Genomic DNA, 15,405 nt, shown 5'->3' on the forward strand with positions numbered 1-15,405 from the left:
GCAAGATTGTTGCCTAGGTACACACTTGGCAGTGTGATTTGCTGCCTTCCTCCCATCACCTATATCTGGTATTTCTCCCCATGCTATCTCTCCCCAACTCCCCACCCCCTGCTGTCCCTCCCCTATTTCCCCCAACAGACCCCAGTGTGTGAGGATTTATCATTTCTATGTGTTGGGAACATTTAAAGTTCTCTCTTCTTGCTGCTGTGAATTACACAATACGTTGTTGCTGTGTATAGTCACCATGAAATCCACTTTTCTAGTTCCCACATATGAGTGAGAACATCAATGTTCTCACGTCAACTCTTTTTTTTTTTTTTTAATTTTTTATTGGATTATAGGTTTTGGGGTACATGAGCAGAGCATGCAAGACAGTTGCGTAGGTACACACATGGCAGTGTGCTTTGCTTTTCTTCTCCCCTTCATTCACATTTGGCATTTCTCCCCAGGCTATCCCTCCCCACCTCCCCCTCCCACTGGCCCTCCCCTTTTCCCCCCAATAGACCCCAGTGTTTAGTACTCCCCTTTCTGTGTCCATGTGTTCTCATTTTTCATCACCCACCTATGAGTGAGAATATGCGGTGTTTCATTTTCTGTTCTTGTGTCAGTTTGCTGAGGATGATGTTTTCCAGATTCATCCATGTCCCTACAAACGACACGAACTCATCATTTCTGATTGCTGCATAATATTCCATGGTGTATATGTGCCACATTTTTCCAATCCAGTCTATTATCAATGGGCATTTGGGTTGATTCCAGGTCTTTGCTATTGTAAACAGTGCTGCAATGAACATTCGTGTACATGTGTCCTCACGTCAACTCTTAACACTACGAGGTGAATGTCATTGTTCCCATTTCACCGGGGAGGAAACTGAAGCTTATGGAAGCAAGGTAACAGATGTATGCACAATGGGTATAATTCTGACATATAACATTGAGGTTATAAGGCCTATTCTAACCACTGTACATGAGGCAAAAGAATTTTATTAGAGTAATAAAAAATAAGGTTGTGCTGAAGTGCTGGGAAGAGTACTCATAACAGGATTACAAAGTTGAAGGACCTGCAGACAGGTTCGGTTTTGCAGAGAGGTGGGGGGAAGGGAAGAAGCGCGGAACTTCTCAGAAATGCCAAGGCAAGGAGGTGTAGAGGCTGTCAGGGAGAGAGGAGCATGTAAATGGCACGTTCCACTGTACAAAGTCCAGGACAGAAAGTGGATTACATTTATGAGGGAGATTTTTCTTACCTAGAATAAACAAAGTAAGGATATTCCTCTGGAAACTTCCTTAATAGGGAGAGTGCTTTCAAAGATTTTACACCATGGGTAAAATAATGATGACGACTCTCTTGAATAATTGTGATAGAAAAATGTGCAGTCCAATGTGTGCATTTGACTCTGCAAAATAGACATGTTTGTAGTATGTCACTGCAGTATGTCATTCTTAAACTATAGTGTACCTGTTTGTTACCAGAGGAGTTCGTTTAAAATTTCGTATTTTGGAGTTCCTATACCTACTCATTTAGTAAACTAAGATGTGGCTGACCCCATATCCTCCTCCAGCTTTTGTATTTCTTTACTCTTGTTCACAGAAAAATAAAAAAACATTTTTGAAAAAATTGTTTTCCTTGGGTGTTCTACTTTCTCATCTTCCATTCATTGTAAATTAATTCTACTTTAATTTCTAACTTTACTACTCCATTGAAACTCTCCAGTTAAGATCACCAGTGGGCCAGGCGCAGTGGCTCAAGCCTGTAATCCCAGCACTTTTGGAGGCCAAGGCGGGTGGATCACGAGGTCAAGAGATCGAGACCATCCTGGTCAGCATGGTGAAACCCCGTCTCTACTAAAAATACAAAAAATTAGCTGAGCATGGTGGCGCGTGCCTGTAGTCCCAGCTACTCGGGAGGCTGAGGCAGGAGAATTGCCTGAACCCAGGAGGCGGAGGTTGCGGTGAGCTGAGATTGCGCCATTGCACTCCAGCCTGGGTAACAAGAGCGAAACTCCGTCTCAAAAAAAAAAAAAAAAGATCACCAGTGACCACTTGTTAAATCCCTTGAAACCATTTAAAATCAAATCATATAACCTTTCTCAAGGCATCATAGAATCAACTACTCCCTCTTTCCAAAAACACTTTCTCTGCTTGATTTTGGGAAACAATGTTCTGCTTTGCCTTAATGTCCTTGTCAGACAATTTATTTCTTGTCTTATTTTCTCAGCTTTCTTGTACCTATAAATGATATTATTATTTAGTTTTCTGTAATTTATGTAGATGAACTATCTCTCCAACTACAATATACAGGGAAAAGCTAATTTTTTTATTTCATATATAACAGAGAAAATAATGTATTCTAATAAGTGGTTGTTAAAGAAATAGTAATAAATACTATTGATTTGTTTACAATAGTTATAACCACATCATATGTGATTTCTATGGTTTGAACGTGTCCTGTCCAAAATTTGCAAATAGGATTTGGTGCCCTTGTATAGGGGATTAATAGAGGGAGTTTGTTCTCTCTTGCCCTTTTCTCTTCTACCATGTGAGGATGCAGCAAGAAGGACCTTACCAGATGATAGTGACTTAATCTTGGACTTTCTAGCCTCCAGAACTGTGAGAAATACATTTTTCTCTTATAAATTATCCATTTTCAGGGGTTTTGTTACAGCAGTCCAGAAATAATGAAGGCAGTGATCCTAAAGAGTTGTATATATTTATGATTGCTCTTTCTTTAAAGAATCACTAATGTTTAGTGGATAGAAGCCAAATCTCATATCTTTTAGATATTTATAGCATCTTTGCTTATTGAATTGTTGGTTCTTAAAAGTTTTGAAGTTCATAGTCGTATATGAGATACTTCTAATAAGAAATATATTGTGGTGAAACAAACGTAGTCTTTACAGTCAGAAAGACCTGGATTTATCCTTCTCAAATCCCTTCATACATAAATCTGGAAAAGTAATCTATCCTCATTGAGTCTCATTATCAGTACCTGAAAAATGAAGAAAATTATAGTAACTACCAAGAACATTATAAAGAATGGAGATAATATAAACTGCCCAGCTCATGAGGTGTCAATAAGCAACCACTGTTATTATTATTCATCAAGGGTGTCTTAAAAGGTTTAAGCAGTGATTAGGTAGGTCATGCCAACCTTAAGTAATATGACTCGGAATACATGATTAAGTATAAAGTTGATATGAATACAAAACTTGGGGATAGTTACCTGGAAACACCTAATTCTAACAAGTTGGATCAGTGTTCCAAAGTGTAAAAGCCAAGATTTTATTTCTCTAGGCAGAAAGACACTATAGCAGGGTTACAACACTTTTCATATGAGACGAGTACATAAGTTACAGCAGTTTTATCAGTTTCAGACTGCAGGATAAGGAAATTACCTTATTGCTCTGTAGGAGGGGTAGTGACTTTAAAGGGTCTTATCTTTGGAGCTGTTTGATCTGCCTAATAATTAACAGGGAAAAAAAGGGGGTAAGTTGTAACTGCATGCTACTTGACTCAGGCCACATAGCCATATTGCTTTCAAGGCTCAGAATAATTTAGTTCCAACAGCTTTAAGTTAGAATTACTTAATTTCATAGTCTCTAGTGGAGGAACAACATAATGAGGCATGAGTCCTTCCAGTATCTTTTCAATATACACACGATCTAGCACTCTCCCAGTCCCTGTGAGGTGTTCATGTTATGATGGGGAGTACAGTAACAATGATTAGTTTTTGAGTGCCTACTCAATTTTTGTGCCACACCACCTGCTCTGTGGCTTTGGACTAATTAATAAACCTCTTTATGTCTTAGTTTTCTCATATATAAAATGCAGTGGATATGTTGTCATGTTGTGGTGAAGAATACGTTATTTATGTTAATTGGTTACTATAGTGTCTGGGAAATAATGGGTGTACCACAAATGTCAGCTGTTATTATTCTGTTTCTTATTTTAATTATGTGTGTGAAACTTTTGTTATGTATCTATCCTGTCACAGACTTTCTATGGAAAAGTAACATTTTTCTCATTTTAAGATGAGAAAAGACGTGAAAAGGTTAGTGTTTTGCTCAGGGACAGGGAGCAAATAAGTGATAAAATTGGGATTTGAACCTTAATCTGTATTACTTCCAAGCCTGTGCCTGCTGATAGTCTCAGGGTAACTTGTCGTTGTTATAGCTATCACTATCCACAGCCTTTTAAAGCAATGTTTTGTTTTGTGTTGTTTGCAATTACCTGTCCTTTTTTAGTATTTAAAAATATAAATATCCATTATTAAGGATTATCAGAGAGCTCCTTAAGTACAGCTATGAGCTCATTTAATCGTCACTTCTACACACATCTATAACTTAGGAACATGGTGTTGTAATTCCATTTCACAGAGAGAAACTGCATCTTAGATCAATAAAGAGATTTTCCCAAGGTCAAATAATAGTAGGTGTAATGAAAATATCAATAGAAGCTAAGGTGATTGTCTCATAGTTGAACACTTTACTAATGCTTTCCCTATGTGTTGTACTTCTCACATACTTGTCAAAGGATGATTTACACTTTACAGAGAAAGAAACAGGCTAAGGGAAACTGACCTTGCTCCAAATATTACACCATTTATGTGGCAGAATCAAGACCAAAATCCACATTTGCCTAATTTCAGTGCCCCTGCTTTATGGGTTTGCTATCCTGCTTCCTGCTTAAGTCCATGAACAAGTGCTCAGTTGAGACACAAAATGTTATGGAGCCTACGCCATAGATAAGCTCATTTTCGCCTGGAAAATTTGGGACAGGTATTAACTTTCAGCATCTTGTGTCGTAAAATAACTTCAGTGTGGCCCCCCTAGCAAGTCTGATTTAGAACACTGTTCTCTGTTAATGGGTCTTCCAAGAAGAGTCAATTGCTTCTGGCCTGCCAAGTACTTAAATGAATTGACTTGCTGGGTGAAGTTATTTTCTAATGTCAGGGTGTTCTAAAGGAGTAAATGAGGTAGAAAATGATAATGCTTAACCGTTGCATAAAAGCTGTCACGGTGACATCAGACCCTATCTTCAAGCTGGGTTTAGAGATTTTTCAAAATAGTGCCATTTACTGTCCTTTTAATGAAAAACAAAAATGATAGATATGTTTTTATGGCTGAAAAGGAGAATTATCCAAAAAATAAATAAATAATTATATTATATTTGAACATACCAGGATAAATCTTTTTAAAGAAGGAACTACTTAAGATTGAAGAGGCCAGCATAGAAAGGCCAACTGCAATCCCAAAACATTTAGTAAGTCCATTAATTCTATATTTCATATTTCCTAATAGATAGACTCACTCTATAAATTTGAATAGCCACCATACATTTAAAAAATACTGAAGGGATTTGGTTAGTTAAAATGCTATGGTAGCTCTCAATAAGTGCTTTCTTTCCTCTGATAATGCTAAAATGAAGTAGTTATTCAGATAAACATCAAAATGGCAAATTGTAGTCTCTTTTTTAGAAACCTGTTCTCTAATTTCTCTGTGTCCCTTGCTTCTATATCCATTAAATCAAGTCTACTTTCTCTAAAGTCAACTCTTGCTAAAAGCACTCAGGGGAGGATCAACTTGTAAAATGAATGGAACTATTATTCATTACTATCAAGTGTAAGTACAAAGAGCATTGAGAGAATACTCTATATTAAGAGTGAGAAGTGAACATACACACAGCTAACAACTCATCTTCACATTAGCAAATGGACTTAGATTTTGGGAAGGGGAATTGAGGTAGACGTGTATTTATTTTTCAGGCATAATAAACCGTGTGTGTGCCATGTAGCTTTAAAATACATCCAAGTAAGGCAATCTTGGAAAAATCAACATGAGATGTTTTATGGCGCCTTTGCATATTATTTTGAGGTAAATAAATCTGAAGACAAAACTATGAGAGAACTAAAGTGGAAGTCAAAACTCATAGAAGTCTGTCTTCTGTGAAACAACTTTACTATACACTTTACACTTCACATGGTCCCTAACTTCTGGTACTTCCTTTGATTAATGATATTTTTTATTTTTCTATGGTGATATGCATTTAATACAAATCTTACTTTGAATATTGAATTTTGATTCAAATTTTTATAACATGATCATAAAATAGTCTGTGTTAGTTTTACCCAAGTTTAGACTATTTTAAGCATTCTGAACTCTTTTAGGGGAGGCGAGGCTAAGGTGTGAGATTCAGTATGTCAGGTGTATTAAATGCATTTTTGACTTAACAGTATTTGTAATTTACCATTTGTTTCCCTGGAAATATAAAACCTTATCATACGTCGAGAAGCATCTGTATATGAAAATTACATGTAAATAACAACTGGGGCAATTAATTAGAGGAACTGGAGCAGCAGAGCATTTTGAGTATGTTATGAACCCACAGAAAACGTTCCTGTGTCCAAATGCTTTGATAGTAGGAAAGAAAATTGTCCCATGTTATGCCTTATTCTAATGTCAGTCCTGGGCTATCTGTCTGTGAGCTGTGCAATAACCAAATGTGCATGATCTGTTGCTGTATCTCAGCCATCTTCCAAGTTCCAGACGTGACATATGTGTCATTGCTTGACAGATTCCAATTGCTCTAGGCTCTAGGATATGCATAAGTCCATGTACTTGCCCTATTCCTTGGTACCAATTTCCCATAGCAGTCATCCATACATGTAAAGAAATACCTCAGACTGGGTAATTCATACAGAAAAGAGGTTTAATTGGCTCCTGGTTCTGTAGGCTCTACAGGAAGCATAAATCTATTATCTACATAGCTTCTGGGGAAGCCTCAGGAAACTTACAGTCATGGAGGAAGGCAAAGGGGGAGCAAGTCATCTCACATGGTGGGAGCAGGAGTGAGAGAAAGAGAGAAGTGGGAAGTGCTACAAGTTTTAAATACCGAGATCTCATGAGAACTCACAATGACGAGGACAGTACCAAGGAGATGGTGCTAAACTATTCATGAGAAACTGACCCCATGATGGGAGTCACCTCTCACCAGTCCCCATCTCCAGTATTAGGGATGACATTTCAACATGAAATTTGGGTGGGGACACAAATCCAAATCATGCCCACCTGTAACTGCAATCTTTTCCTCTTAGACAAATGTAGCAAGATCAAAACTAGCTGATGCTTTGTAGCAATAATTCTAAACTGACTACAACTATTTAAAAATGTTCAAGTTCACTTTATCAGTGGAAACAAATTATTTTAGGCACATTAAAAGCTAAATGTAACTTAGTAATGTATTGGGTCACCAAAGAGATGAACCAGGATTAAAGTTATCAGTGTCTCCTGATACCGTTTGGCTCTGTGTCCCCACCCAAATCTCATCTTGAATTGTACTCCCATAATTCTCACATGCTGTGGGAGGGATCCCATGGGAGATAATTGAATCATTCAAGCAGTTTTCTCCAGACTGTTCTTGTGGTAGTGAATAAGTCTCACAAGATCCGATGGTTTTTATCAGGAGTTTTTGCTTTTGCGTCTTCCTCATTCCCTCTTTGCCTGCTGCCATCCTTGCCTTCTGCTCCTTCTTTTTTTTTTTTTTTTTTTTGAGACGGACTTTCGCTCTTGTTACCCAGGCTGGAGTGCAATGCCGCGACCTCGGCTCACTGCAATCTCCGCCTCCTGGGTTCAGGCAATTCTCCTGCCTCAGCCTCCCGAGTAGCTGGGATTACAGGCACGCGCCACCATGCCCAGCTAATTTTTTGTATTTTTTAGTAGAGACGGGGTTTCACCAAATTGACCAGGATGGTCTCGATCTCTTGACCTCGTGATCCACCCGCCTCGGCCTCCCAAAGTGCTGGGATTACAGGCTTGAGCCACCGCGCCCGGCCTGATCCTTCTTGTAAGATGCTCCTCCTTGCCTTCTGCCATGATTGTGAGGTCTCCTCAGCCAAGTGGAACTTTACATCAAATTAAACCTCTTTCTTTTGTAAATTGCCCAGTCTCAAATGTCTTTATCAGTGGTGCAAAAATGGACTAACACATCTCCCAAATCCCTGCCTTGCAAATGAAAACCTTATATTTAGACTTTAATAGGGTTAGTCTTTGAATAATAAGGGAATCCTGGCACAGATGTATCTGCCAAGAATAGCATAAAGTTCTGTCACGACTCATAGATGACGTTCAAGTTCCCCTCAAAACTGGCATTCAGATCAATGTGTTAATACTCATTTGTGTAAAACTTTATAATGTAAAACCAATATTCTTAGGTTGTAATAGAAAATTTGTCAATATGTGTATTTGTTTTCCTAAGCAAAAATGAACCACAGTTTGCTGAAGAAAAAAAAACAGAACCACAGATGTGGTGATTCCAATGATAGAAATATTCCTTCCTCTGGAATACAGTGATTTTCCTGCTCCAGTCAAAAGCATGTTCCAGGAAAGGCTGAGTTTTGGTTCCTTAAACCACTTTGTACTGAAAGACAGGCCATGCCATAGCACAGCCAATTCACTGGGAAGACAGTGGAACTTAAGGTAGCAAAAAAGCACCAAAGGACTTCAGATACCAGAAACAACATGTTCTTATTCAATGTCTAATGGAATTGTTTAATTTTATGTTGACTTGTTGGAAGGGAAGAAAAAAATACAGTCAAGGACTTAAATAGACAAAAGTGACTTTCTCTAGTTAAATAGAGAAAAGCGAAGTTTCCCAGTGCAATTTTTATAATATTTGAGAACATTTTAAGGAGGAACCCGACACATATATTTATAATAAGTTTAATTTTTATGTATACTTAATACTTCTTGATACTTTTAAAAGTAATGATTCACCCAATGTGATAAGAGTAAAAAGCACATTCCAATTCTAAACAAATTCAATAAATATTGTTAAAAAACAATTCAAAGTATTTCAGTCATTACTATAAAGAAAATAACCTTTAAAATTTTTTTAGTTGTATTTTGTCTTACAAAGGGTCACCATGTGGTTTACATGCCATAAATTATTTAAACGTATTACTTTTTTCCAATAGCCTAGTTTTTACACACTCTTTTGATGGACAGCAGCCATTATAGTTTAGTCCCTAAGTTAACTATCATTCATCTGTTTGTTAATTACTCTGGGATGTTATTTACAACCTTTTAAAAAGATTTTTCTCTTCTGTCCTCAATATTATAGTAAATAAATGGAAATTTCTTCTGTGGTCTATAATTTCCTTCTATTGTGTAACCCTGTGGCTATGAAGCTTTCAACTACGAAAAGGATTTATTTCTTCAGTAGCTAGTATATACTCTTTATGGTCTTTCACTAACCACTGAAAAATTAAAATATTGCATTTAACATAGATCCAATTTCAAGGCTACTTTTGATAAGACCGATTTGTGTGTTCTGAAAAGAATGTATTCAAAATATAAAAATTAACCTGCCATTGTGCATCAGTTTCTTTTTACTTATGTGTTGGTATTTTGTTTCTAATGAATAATTTTGAAGACGATAAGAAAATGTAACATTTAGGAAATAAATGAAACACGATTCAGGAAGAGGTAAATTTTTATAAATTTAATTATTCAAAATTACCTTTCACGTGGATTAGGTTTGTTTAAAAACTACTTGTCTTACAATTGCTTTTGTTCATGGAAGTATTGATTTACAGGTAAGTTTGCCACCTAGCACACTTTCAGATTGTGAGCTCTTTACTAGAAAAAAATATACATGAGGCCGAGACTTAATATTTCTATTAACTTTTCATTTAAAATTAACTATCAAGACTAACACTTCTGAAAGTTTTTAGAAAGGAATTTAAAAGGCCGGGCGCAGTGGCTCACGCCTGTAATCCCAGCACTTTGGGAGGCCAAGGCGGGTGGATCACGAGGTCAAGAGATCGGGCACCATCCTGGTCAACAAGGTGAAACCCTGTCTCTACTAAAGATATATAAAAAATTAGCTGGGCATGGTGGCGCATGCCTGTAATCCCAGCTACTTGGGAGGCTAAGGCAGGAGAATTGCTTGAACCCAGAAGGCAGAGGTTGCAATGAGCTGAGATCATGCCATTGCACTCCAGTCTGGGTAACAACAGTGAAACCCTGTCTCAAAAAAATAAATAAATAAAATAAAATTAAATGACTTCCAAAAAGTGGAGGCTTTTCATTTGTCCTATTTATTTGTTAGATTAGATGTCATGATTAAATTAATCAATAATTACACTTCCTTAAAAATACTAATGTGTGTGTGTCTGTGTGTGTACTAAGATATTCTTATTGGCATAATTTATCATATTAGGATATACTTAGGGATTATCTTCTCCTATAAATAAGTACACTAACCCATCAAACATGTGGGTGGAGAGAATGAGGAAAGGCCAGGGGCCAGAGGAAATCAAAGTTAACAAAGGCCATCAGCACTCAAGACCTGATTTCTTGTTTATCTTAATCACTGAATAGACCACAATTCCATAGCTTTAGTCAATGAGTTACATAACATTCTTAAGCACAACTTTAAAGAAGAGTCTTTCAAGCTTGTTTTATTCATTTAATTCACCATAAATTATGGAATTTGTGGCTCCAGAAATTCCTCAGACAGAATCTTTATTCTAGGAGCCCTTAATATGTTTATGAAATAATTTTTTTACATATTTAAAAACTTGATATTTCAGTTCTGTTTGAAGTTTAGCACAATCTCATGTAGTTCATTGAACAGTAACTTTTTTTTTTTTAGACAGAGTCTTGCTCTGTCACCCAGGCTGAAGCGCAGTGGTGGTATCTCAACTCACTGCAACATCTGCCTCCTGGGTTTAAGCAATTCTCCCGCCTCAGCCTCCTGAGAGCTGGGACTACGGGCATAAATTGTCCTAAATTTGGCAAGTGAGAGCTCCAAGGTTTGGAAGATATTTATAATAATCAAATGTATATATGACAAAACATGATGAGTTTGGGGGACATAAAGCTCTAAAATGTAGACCATATAATTATATATACATTATATATTTTATTTCATTTTCTTTTTTCTTTTCTTTTTTGAGATAGGGTCTTGCTCTGTCACACAGGCTGGAGTGCAATGGCAGCATCTTGGCTCACTGCAGCTTCCACCTCCCAGGCTCGAGTGATCCTCCCACTCCCACCTCAGCCTCCCAACTAGCTGGGACTATAGGTACAAGCCACCATGCCCAGGTTAATTTTTGCATTTTTAGTAAAGACAGGCTTTCACCATGTTGGCCAGGCTGGTCTCAAACTCTTGACTTTGTGTCATCTGCCTGCCTTGGCCTCCCAAAGTGCTGGGATTACAGGTGTGAGTCACCGGCCTGGCCTCTTTTCAAGAGAGTGGTTTTAGCTATGATTTCCCGTAATACCTGGGGGCCAAAACTGTGTTAATCATCAAATGGTACCAAAAAGAAATGGTTTCTACTTTTAAATAACCTATATTTTAATATGATACCAAAGAGTACCCTTCTAATCAATGGTATGATGAAGTCAACTAAACTGTCAATTTTTTTTTTTTTTGAGATGGAGTTTCACTCTTGTTACCCAGGCTGGAGTGCAATGGCGCCATCTTGGCTCACCGCAACCTCCGCCTCCTGGGTTCAGGCAATTCTCCTGCCTCAGCCTCCTGAGTAGCTGGGATTACAGGCACGCGCCACCGTGCCCAGCTAATTTTGTGTATTTTTAGTAGAGACGGGGTTTCACCATGTTGACCAGAATGGTCTCGATCTCTTGACCTCATGATCCACCAGCCTCGGCCTCCCAAAGTGCTGGGATTACAGGCTTGAGCCACTGCTCCTGGCCCTGTCATTTTTTTTTTTTTTTAAGAGGGAATCTCACTCTGTCCTCTATCATCCAGGCTGTAAATGCAGTGGCTCTATCTCGGCTCACTGCAACCTCCACTTCCTGGGTTCAAGCAATTCTCCTACTTCAGCCTCCCAAGTAGCTGAGATTACAGGCACCCACTACTACACCAAGCTAATTTTTGTATTTTAGCAAAGATGGGGTTCACCATGTTGCCCAGGCTGGTCTCAAATTCGTGACCTCAAGTGATCTGCCATCCTTGGCCTCCCAAAGTTCTGGGATTACAGGCGTGGTCCACCAGCCCCAGCCTAAACTGTCAAGATTTTTTGCAAGACAATTACTAAAAACAGCCATCATTACAAATTAAATTATAGCTGGGCATGGTGGCTGAAAAAATATTTTCTACCACGCCCAGCCTGAAAAAATATTTTTAAAAAAGACAAGAAAAACAGCTTGTGCTAGGTTTGATGTGTACCTGCTCTCTCAGTTACTTAAAAAGCTGAGGCAGGAGGATTGCTGGAGCACTGGAGTTCAAGGCTGCAGTGTGTTACAATCTCTCCTGTGAATCATCACTGCACTACAGCCTGGGCAATATAGTCAGACCCCAGGGAGGAAGGAAGAAAAGAAAAACAGCTTGTAGGTAGAATGTTATCCTCTGTAGAAAATTGTGTAAGAACATCTTATAATAATACACAAGGGCAGTACTGGCTTTTTTTCTTCTTCTTCTTCTTCTTTTTTTTTTTTTTTTGATATGGAGTTTCACTTGTCACCCAGGCTGGAATGCAGTGACTGGATCTTGGTTCACTGCAACCTCTGCTTCCCGAGTTCAAGCAATTCTGCCTCAGCCTTCCTAATAGTTGGGACTACAGGCAACCACCACCACGCCCAGCTCGTTTTTGTATTCTTAGTAGAGGTGGGGTTTCACCATGCTGGGCAGGGTGGTCTCAAACTCCTGACCTTAGGTGATCCACCCCCCTCAGCCTCCCAAAGAGCTAGGATTACAGGCGGGAGCCACCATGCCTGGCCAGTACTGGCTTATTAGTGAAGTCAGTGGGCTATGGAATAAGCAAGGAGCAAAAAAGATGCCAAAGAAATGATGAAAGATAGAAAAATAATCTTAAGGCCAGGCACGGTAGCTCACGCCTGTAATCCCAGCACTGTAGGAAGCCGAGATGGGATGATCACAAAGTCAAGAGATCAAGACCATCCTGGCTAACATGGTGAAACCCCACCTCTACTGATAATACAAAAATTAGCTGGGCATGATGGCACGGGCCTGTAGTCCCAGCTCCTGGGGAGGCTGAAGGAGGAAAATCACAGTCACCCAGTTGGTGAGTGGCAATGCAGGAAAAGAGCCGAGGTTTGGCTGACTCCAAAGCCTGTGCTCTTCCAACAATGCCACCATGCTCCTTAGAAGGGCCAGTGAGAGAATAATGGAAAGACAGGAGAAAAGAGAATGAGCCAGAAACAGGTATAGCTAGGAAAATAAGGCCGGAAAACATGAGGTCAGGGAGAAAGAGAAGGGAACCCCAACTTTTTATATACTTTTTATTTTTTGAGGCGTCATCTCACTCTGTCACCCAGGCTGGAGTGCAGTGGCATAATCTCGGCTCACTGCAACGTCTGACTCCTGGGTTCAAGTAATTTCTGTACCTCAGTCTCCCAAGTAGTTGGAACTACAGGTGCGCATCACCAAGCCCAGCTAATTTTTGTATTTTTAGTAGAAACAGAGTTTTACTATGTTGGCCAGGCTGGTCTTGAACTCCTGACCTCAAGTGATCTGCCTGCCTTGGCCTCCCAAAGTGCTGGGATTACAGGCATGAGCCACCACGCCCAGCCTCCAACTTTCTAAAAGACATGATCAAGGAGAGCTTTGGAATAATCCCACCTTGAACTTCACAGGGATTTTAGCTTAGGGGTAGGAGAACAATACAGAAACTCACGTTGATGACAGAGTCCTTGAATTTGATATGCAGCCGGTAGTTACAGATGGCAATGAGGGCATCGGCTGCCCGGCCCAGGAACTCTACTCCCTCGCCCTGCAGCACTGTGAAGGGGACCAGTCAAGGGGCAGAGAAACCCTCAGTCCAGAAGTGAGTGACCGCCTCATCCTCCTCTACAGCCTCTGCTCTGTGGAATCGCCTCTGGAAAAGCTCTGGAAATGGTGGATCAAGGCAGGAGAGGAGAGTACTCTCCACGGTGAGAGCACCAGGCAACAGCTGAAGAGGAAAGCTGCCTTTCCTTCCCTGGGGCCAACAGCTCCAGGATATACAGACAAACCCTCCTCCTCCTGAGACCACAGAGCAGGAAGCCAGAGCTCCACTACCAGATCCCCTTGAAGATATTTGGGGGAAGGGAGGATGTTTTTTTAACTGGACAGGAAGCCCCATCTATCCTGGCCCCCAACACCTCCTTACCTGAAGATTCTCCTCCTCCTTCACTAGTTCCTTGTGGGGGAACAGATCCTTGGCTTGGATGTACTCCAGGCTGGGGGGCCCCTCCTCACCCTGTAGGAAGGCCACAGTTCTAAGTCACCAAGCTCCGCTTAGCCCATGAGGTTCATTCTGCTCCCCTCCCCCACCAAGAAATCCACAGACAACCACACACACACCTCTAAAGGTTCTGGTCACCAGAGGAGGGAAAAGAGACCTGCCTTGGTTGGAGACAGGTAAGCGTGAAATGGAGAGAGTACTCAAGCCTATTAAGCCTAAGGAAAAAGTGAGGCCCCAGGAGGAATTGGGAACCTGCACTCTTCAAAGAAGGACTCTCCTATACAACCAACATTTCAAAAATGGAGGAGAAAACTAAGAAAAAGAAACACTCTTTTCCTTAGACCCATGTAAGGGTAAGGCAGGAATGGGGATGGGAAAGTGCTGTCCTGAGGAAAAGGAGCCAGGTGTGGCAGCTGGTTACAGAGAGGAGGGAAATCAGGCCCCTGTAGCCACTGAAGCTTCAATCTGGTGGGTGAGGGAAACACAGAGGAGTGGGTGGGGGGATTCAGTCCCACGCCTCTAGAGGGCCTTCACTGATGCTTTCAAAAGGAAGATGTGTTTGGGAGCTGGGCTTATCTTCTTGTTAGGCCCACACTGCTGACAAGTCCCCATTACCTGCCAAGTAACCTGCTCTGCCTGCTAATCAGAGGGGAATTCCTGAGGAATACCCACGGCAAGAAGGAACTCCCCGCCCAACCACCAGGGAGGGGACCCGAGGAGATCCACGGGCCTGGGAGGAGCCAGAAGACCCAAGGAGAGCCAGGGGGGAGAGAGAGAGAGGAGACCTGGCAGACACCCACGGGAAAGTGGGGGACAGCTGCGAGGAGAGATGGGGGAAGCTGGGAAGGAGCATCGGCCAGCGCGGGAGGAGGAGAGGACCGGGAATGATGCAGAGATAAGGAACCCTGCAGAGGCAGGGAAGATGGAGAAGAGAGGCTGTCTAGGGGACAGTCAAGGAGAAAAGGCTGGCATGTCAGGTAAGGGATGGAGTGGTGGAAGAGAGAAGGGACTGGAGACCTGAGCCAGCTCACAGAACATCTCTCGCTCCCTGACCAGCCCCCATAACATCCCTTGCAGCCTACTGGCCACATCCCACATCCCCAAGCAAGGATACAGCGGGATGGACCAAGATGGAGAAGCGGAGGTAAAGGGATGTACCCCTGCAGGGCGGGGCCTGGAGATCTGCAGTCAAGGGCAGT

General features: G+C 40.7%; 1 long non-coding RNA gene across 14 annotated transcripts in view; it reads right to left on the minus strand.

The window, feature by feature from the left end:
* Positions 1–15,405, minus strand: part of LOC144582627 (uncharacterized) — a 33,744-nt gene that overhangs the window by 13,738 nt on the left and 4,601 nt on the right. For 4 of the 14 annotated variants that reach the window (XR_013535703.1, XR_013535693.1, XR_013535704.1 and 1 more), the window contains one exon: positions 14,132–14,221. This is a non-coding gene — a long non-coding RNA (uncharacterized LOC144582627). Of the gene's footprint in view, positions 1–508; positions 647–966; positions 1,151–1,370; positions 1,395–2,970; positions 2,987–11,263; positions 11,282–13,657; positions 13,762–14,131; positions 14,222–15,405 lie in introns of those variants that run through there. The other 10 variants (XR_013535695.1, XR_013535705.1, XR_013535697.1 and 7 more) reach the window with 9 other exon arrangements.

This window comes from Callithrix jacchus, chromosome 5, assembly GCF_049354715.1.
Source record: "Callithrix jacchus isolate 240 chromosome 5, calJac240_pri, whole genome shotgun sequence".
Lineage (NCBI taxonomy): Eukaryota > Metazoa > Chordata > Mammalia > Primates > Cebidae > Callithrix > Callithrix jacchus.